Genomic DNA, 8088 nt, shown 5'->3' with positions numbered 1-8088 from the left:
AATATATGTTATCCTTTTATGGTGCGACAATGATTTAAGATGAGAAAATGGACCAAAACGATAGTGCTATAGTGGTCCATCAAATATGGACTGGAAGTAGGCTAATCTTATAGCAGTCAAGTTCAACTAGTGGGGTTCAGTTTTAATATTACTGAAATGATTGTGAGATGGTCCTGGTCAAGTGTTGTTATTTATCAGGTCAGTCTGTTGATGTCAGTTGACTTTGTCGCACTAAACTAACGCTGATTGCAGAAAATTAGGGCCCATCACCAAATTTTAGACGTCCAGCCTAATGGACATACCGTTACTTTTTTATTACTATGCTTAGTATTTTTTCTGAATTTTGTCCTGCTGTTATTTGATATTGTGTGGAATCGTTTTGAAACTGCTTTCAAAATTAAACATTAATTTTCAATTTCTGTCAGATGAATCATGAAAATTAATTATTTGTTTTTATTTGTTTGTTTGTGTTTAAATATAATAAATCAGGAGATATTTAGTGTAATCAAACATCTTGTTTATAAGGGACATAACTTATTAAACAAAGTAATCCTCTATATAAGAACACCTGTCTATCAAGGACGTTTGCCTTGTTCTTTGGGTGTCCTTTATACAACTTGGACAATTTAATATTCGAAAGAAAACACAAACTCATTGCAGAGGTTGTATAGATATTGAATCAATGCAAAATTATATGTGATTAAACAAATCAATTTGATTGTTTGTTGTTTTTGTTCCTCATCACTACACATTTCAAGGACAACATAGAAATGCTGGAGTTTATTTGTCTGTTTATCCATTTGTGTCACATGTATATGTTCTTAACCCTCTCAATCCTTAATATTTGTCTATTATGTTCATGAAGTGCCAGTGAGCTTCTATGGGCTTACGGCATGAGTTGGCGTCTGTCCATCCGTCAACTTTTAACTTCTTCTAGAAAACTATATGCAGCTGAGAATTTTGGCCAGGAGGTACATGTGAAAGAGTATGTTAAAGTTTCCTCATGTAAATAACCTTGACCTATTTTCAAGGTCACAGGGGCAAAAAAGTTAAACATTAATTTGCAAATCTTCTCAAGTTCTTAAAGACCTAGGCCACTAAATCACGCCAGTAGATTCCTGATATGGTGTGCTATATGATGTCCTCAAACCAATGACCCTGACCTATTTTCAAGGTCACAGGGTTCAAATATGTAAGCAAAAAGTTCCAGAAAAAACAGCGGTACCCATTTTCTTCATATGAATTACCTTGACCTATTTTTAAGGTCATAGGGCTCGGATGTGTTAAAAACTTCAAGAATATTTTTCTCAAGTTCCAGAAGTCCCGGAGGACTCATATTTTGCCAGCAAGTACCTAGGTCTAGTGGTATAAAGTTTCCTCATATTAAATATTTGGCAACTATTACAATACATAGACAATAGCTCACAGGGGCCAAATATTTAAAAATTAATTTGCAAATCTTTTTTTTTCAAGTTCTCTAAGGTGCAGACTATTCATCTTTTGCCAATAAATGCCTGCAAGTTCCAAAATATTCATATGCATATTTTTCCAGCAGGTAACAAGGATTGAACTCTGTAAAGGTTCAGCATGGAAGTAGAACCTTAGCCTATGTACAAGGTCACCATTATTAAATATCAACAACATACTTCACAGCATACGACCATTGCTACATGTGATGAATTTTGAATTAGTTAATTGTGCTTAAAAAACGAGCAGAGGTAATTTTAGATTAAAATTGCTACTAGTCCTGAACAACAAAGGATTTTGACATTTCGCCTGAAGCATCATTGTGCAAAGGAGATACAATGTTGTATAAACGAAAGGTGTGAATCCCCTTGGGTCGGAGGGGTGGGGCCCAATGTGTAGGGATTCAGCTAAAACGTTTTAAATTCATCTTTTTTAGACTAACAGGTTTTGGTCCAGATTTGTTCCACATTTGGTTTGAACCATTGTTTGGAAGAGGCAGATGAAAAACCATGAGAATACATATAACTTATATTCGAGAATTTTGTCATGATTACTGAAATATCCGGCTGAGCAGTGCAGGCCCTCTGGGCCTCTTGTTATAAAAATCAGACGTGTATCCTTGTATCTGTTTCTGTTAATACTAACAATACTTCTATGGAATGAACGTTTTGGTCAGGAATAGACGATCACTTCATGCTAAGTTGTGTTTAAGTTACCACAGGGATCTGCATCTGGTTTAAACAATATTAAAAAAAAGAAAGAAATAATTCGAGATTCTAAAGACATTTTTATATTTCAAAATATGTTGGAGTACGGAAACGAACACTTTGATGGACATTAAATCTTCCCAAAATCTGAATATAAGAGCTCTAGAGTTGAGATAATGTTCCTAAATTTTTGCGTGCTGTCAAAATACTTGGGAAGGGGGTTAGTTCCGGTTAAGTTGGCTTAATTGGGAAAACAATGTCCGTTTTAAAGGCATTGACAGAAGAAAATTTATCAAAGAGGCTCCGATTAAAATCTGAGTTTCCGGTCAATACTGCAATTGACAGTCCAGTGCCTGTCCAGCAAATTTAAAGAAAGTCCTGCAGTGCGTCGTGTTAAAATTGTCTGAAGACATCAGGAAACACGAGGTTCCATCGACATTAAGGAAATGTTGTTTTAGGTCACAATGTTAAAAATACATTTACGAAGTTAGCGCTTTATAGCTTAACTCTCCGACGGACATTCCTGAAAAGTATCCCTTTCGGTCATTTTACACGAAGCAATTAGTTAATGTACTTCTGGTGTATTGACTAGGGCTCCAGTGCCTGTGATGAATCGGTCATTACAGACACCCCCTTACATTCCACGCTTATTATAGATCTTATCAGTTCCCTGTACTAACTGACTCAACATGTGGGTATTGAAGTCTACATAGATATATAAAGATAAGCGTCTTTGAAAGTTCATGTTAGATTATCCTTTTTTTTGTTTAGAGTTAATAAATTAAATCCTACACACATTTTGAAAGTATGTATTTCTATAAACTCTTGTTTATTGTAGAAGTTCCAAAGGCTTGATTAAAACGATACTGGCCTTCAGTTATTTCTTTACAAGGGTGTTAAGAATCTCAAAAAAAAAAAAAAAATCCAAATATACATTTGCATATCTTGTCTCGACATGGTACAGGGTTTAGATATGTAACCTATGGCCATCAGCAGACTGATACACTAAGTTACACAACATATAGGTACAGTGGTAGACTGGCCACCATCCCCAACGTTTTTGTTTCTAAATTAATGTCCGCCTGAATTGTAATTCTACATTATAAAGCTCAGTTGTATTTATAATTTTGATGTTCTTTATACTGGCATGCAGTCTATAGTACCGAGTGGCCAGTCTAGTTATATACCGAGTGGTCAGTCTAGTACCGAGTGGCCAGTCTAGTTACGTACCGAGTGGCCAATGTAGTACCGAGTGGTCAGTCTAGTACCGAGTGGCCAGTCTAGTACCGAGTGGTCAGTCTAGTACCGAGTGGCCAGTCTAGTTACGTACAGAGTGGCCAGTCTAGTTACGTACCGAGTGGCCAATGTAGTACCGAGTGGTCAGTCTAGTACCGAGTGGCCAGTCTAGTACTGAGTGGCCAGTCTAGTACAGAGTGGCCAGTCTAGTTATATCCCGAGTGGTCAGTCACGTACCGAGTGGCCAGTCTAGTTACGTACCGAGTGGCCAGTCTAGTTACGTACCGAGTGGCCAATGTAGTACCGAGTGGTCAGTCTAGTACCGAGTGGCCAGTCTAGTACCGAGTGGTCAGTCACGTACCGAGTGGCCAGTCTAGTTACGTACAGAGTGGCCAGTCTAGTTACGTACCGAGTGGCCAATGTAGTACCGAGTGGTCAGTCTAGTACCGAGTGGCCAGTCTAGTACTGAGTGGCCAGTCTAGTACAGAGTGGCCAGTCTAGTTATATCCCGAGTGGTCAGTCTAGTACCGAGTGGCCAGTCTAGTTACGTATCGAGTGGCCAGTCTAGCTAGTTACGTACCGAGTGGTCAGTCTAGTTACGTACCGAGTGTCCAGTCTAGTTACGTATCGAGTTGCCAGTCTATTTACGTACCGAGTGGTCAGTCTAGTTACGTACCGAGTGGTCAGTCTAGTTACGTACCGAGTGGTCAGCCTAGTACCGAGTGGCCAGTCTAGTTACGTATAGAGTGGCCAGTCTAGTTACGTACCGAGTGGTCAGTCTTGTACCGAGTGGCCAGTCTAGTTATATACCAAGTGACCAGTCTAGTACCGAGTGGCCAGTCTAATTACGTACCGAGTGGTCAGTCTAGTTACGTACCGAATGGCCAGTCTAGTACCGAGTGGTCAGTCTAGTACCGAGTGGCCAGTCTAATTACGTACCGAGTGGTCAGTCTAGTTACGTACCGAGTGGCCAGTCTAGTTACGTACCGAGTGGCCAGTCTAGTTACGTATCGAGTGGCCAGTGTAGTACCGAGTGGTCAGTCTAGTACCGAGTGGCCAGTCTAGTTACGTACCGAGTGTCCAGTCTAGTTACGTATCGAGTTGCCAGTCTATTTACGTACCGAGTGGTCAGTCTAGTACCGAGTGGTCAGTCTAGTTACGTACCGAGTGGTCAGTCTAGTTACGTACCGAGTGGTCAGTCTAGTTACGTACCGAGTGGTCAGTCTAGTTACGTACCGAGTGGTCAGCCTAGGTAGCACACCACAGTAAGACAGCCTGGCCATGGGCAATTTTTTTGTTAAGCAAATAACTCCTGTATTATGATATGCATAAAAAATGAAAAAATAAATGTACACTATAATTGGTATATTCAGTATGAAGTAGTACATACAGGCTCCACATTTATTAAAACAAAAATCAATAGATTGGTTCCGGATTTTAAATATCCGGATTTTCCGAACGTGTGTTTACACAGGAAATTTAGTTTTGCCTACAGCGCAAAATGGAAGCCCACAGAAAAGGTAAGATAGCGGAAAAACTTAATTTACAACATATGTCCAAACAAGATTAATTCTGTCTTTGGGATAGAGATATTTAATTTTAAATAGGTTTCAGAAAAAAAATTGTGTAGAGAATTGTGCCATTTTGGGTCAAATATCATAATATTTTGCAATTTTTGAGAATTTTTTAAGCTGTTACCATGGTATTCACAGCTCTAAAAGTCACAGAAAATATCAGTTTACTTATCCTTCAGAGCTCTATTAAAATTGCAAATGTTGTACAGATTTCAAATATATATACTTTATTAGAGGTTATATGTAAGGTTAACTGGCAATGTTTACATATCTAAAACATGTGCCATATTTTTCAGAATTTGGCATTTTTACTGTACACTGCTACCCTAGTACCGAGTGGCCAGTCTAGTTACGTACCGAGTGGCCACTCTAGTTACGTACCGAGTGGTCAGTCTAGTACCGAGTGGCCAGTCTAATTACGTACCGAGTGGTCAGTCTAGTTACGTACCGAGTGGTCAGTCTAGTACCGAGTGGCCCGTCTAGTTACGTACCGAGTGGCCAGTCTAGTTATGTACCTAGTGGTCAGTCTAGTACCGAGTGGTCAGTCTAGTACCGAGTGGCCAGTCTAGTACCGAGTACCGAGTGACCCGTCTAGTTACGTACCGAGTGGCCAGTCTAGTACCGAGTGGCCAGTCTAGTTATGCACCGAGTGGCCCGTCTAGTTACGTACCGAGTGGCCACTCTAGTTACGTACCGAGTGGCCAGTCTAGTACCGAGTGGTCAGTCTAATACCGAGTGGTCAGTCTAGTACCGAATGGTCAGTCTAATTACGTACCGAGTGGCCCGTCTAGTTACGTACCGAGTGGCCAGTCTAGTTATGTACCGAGTGGCCAGTCTAGTACCGAGTGGTCAGTCTAGTACCGAGTGGTCAGTCTAGTACCGAGTGGCCCGTCTAGTTACGTACCGAGTGGCCAGTCTAGTACCGAGAAATGCCGATATCTTGCTGCTGGGTTCAGGCCTTTTGACCACACATTCTTCCTCTTATCCATCAACGTAACCTGATATGTTACAACAGGATAACGCGATGCCCTATGTTGCAAGCTTTTTCGTGTTTCAGTTCTTGATTGGCCATCATACAGCCCAGATATGTCCCCAATCGAGCATTTGTGGGACGAGTTAGAAAGGAGTCAATGTCCCATATATAACGCCCCCCCCCCCCCCCCCCCCAGCTCACTGAGCTCACAAATAATTCAAATTTACGCAAATGTGGTACTTTGAAGAGGTTTTCCCGCCAAAATTAAAAAATAGCACATCTACAGCATGAATTGCTGGCTACATTAGTTATGTAAATATTTGACCTTGACCAACAAAGTTCAAGGTAACAGTAATCAAATAGAAAACATAGGTATATCGTTTGAAAGCGACCGTCAGATTGATAGCATATCATTTCCTTGATATGAATCCCGTGTTTTGGGTCAAATTTACTGGAATTTCAAAAATCTTCTTCTCGAGACCCAGATTTGGTAGAAACAAATAATCTTCATGGATAGAAAGGTCTTAAGGTGATTTATCACAATTGGCCAGTTCATGGGCCATAGGTTTCATGTTTCTCCCTGAAGAGGTGCTAAACTTTGCTATAGTTTATGTTTAAAGGATACAAAATTGGTTAGAGTTGTGAGGAGGGACGAAACTATGCTACTATTTATATAGGAACTGATTAGACAGTTCAGAAAGGAAGTTTCTCTGTTTAAAACTCAGTTGACCGTTAAGGCCCATTCGTCTTTTGCTCATACATTCAGCTTGTAAAACTTATTTCATTCAAAATTCAAAATTCGTCCTTTCAATGGGATCTGTTCTTGTAACGTCACGACTACAGGCAACCATTCCCGACAAAAAATATAGTTGGTGCAAATAAACACAAACTCATCAATTTAACTTAATATATTCCACCCTGAGTATATTCACCTTTTTTAAATCTCATACGATTGTCCAGTTATAAACCGGAGCACAGGCGTATGCCTATAAAAAGTTAATTTTATATTGTGATGTAATAATCTGTCCTTTTAACTTGATATGATGGCGGGTCAATGATCGTTATAGATGCATATTATGGCGGGTTAATCATTTGTCTTTTTAACTGGATATGATGGCAGGTTAATGATCTTTTAACTAGATATGATGGTCGGTAAATGATCTTTTTAAATGGATATTATGGCGGATTAGTAAATTGTCTTTTTAACTGGAAATGATCGCAGGTTAATGATCTTTTAAACTGGATATGATGGCTGGTTAATCTGTCTTTTTAACTGGACATGCTGACAGGTTTAATGACCTTTTTAACTGGTATGATGGCGGGGCAATGATCGTTATATATGTATATTATGGCGGGTTAATCATTTGTCTTTTTAACTGGATTCTGATGACAGGTTAATGATCTTTTAAACTGGATATGACGGCGGGTTAATGATCTTTTTAAATGGATATGATGACAGGTTAATGATCTTTTAACTGAATATGATTGCAGGTTAATGCTCTTTTTAACTGAATATGATGGCGGGTTCATAATCTTTTAAACTGGATATGATGGCAGGTTAATCTGTCGTTTTAACTGGATATGATTGCAGGTTGTCAATCTTTTTAACTGGATATGATGACAGGTTTAATGATCTTTTTAACTGGACATGATTGCTGGTTGATAATGTCTTTCTGTATTATGAGTAACAACTACAATGACCAATTCAGTTAAAATTTATAGATTCAGTTAGATCGTCATCAGCTGCATTTTCATTAGTCTAGTTACGTACCGAGTAGTCAGTCTAGTTACGTACCACACATTCTTCCTCTTAGCCATCAACGTAACCTTAAGTTGTAACAGGACAACGCGAGGCCCTATGTTGTAAGGTTTTTTTCATGACTTTCTGGTTTAAAACAATGTTACAGTTCTTGATTGGCCACCATACAGCCCAGATATGTCCCCAATCGAGCATTTGTGGGACGAGCTAGAAAGGAGTCAATGTCCCATATATAACGTCCCCCAGCTCACACTGGTCCCTTCTTCAGGAGTGAAATAATATCCCTCAAAGGACAAGAAACACCTACATGGGGTCAATGTTAAGGTGAGTAAGAGCATGCGCAGGTACTCCTGCCAGGTGAGGGCAGACACA

The sequence above is a fragment of the Pecten maximus genome, chromosome 15 (assembly GCF_902652985.1).
Source record: "Pecten maximus chromosome 15, xPecMax1.1, whole genome shotgun sequence".
NCBI classification, from domain to species: Eukaryota; Metazoa; Mollusca; class Bivalvia; order Pectinida; family Pectinidae; genus Pecten; species Pecten maximus.
This window is presented reverse-complemented; position numbering follows the sequence as displayed.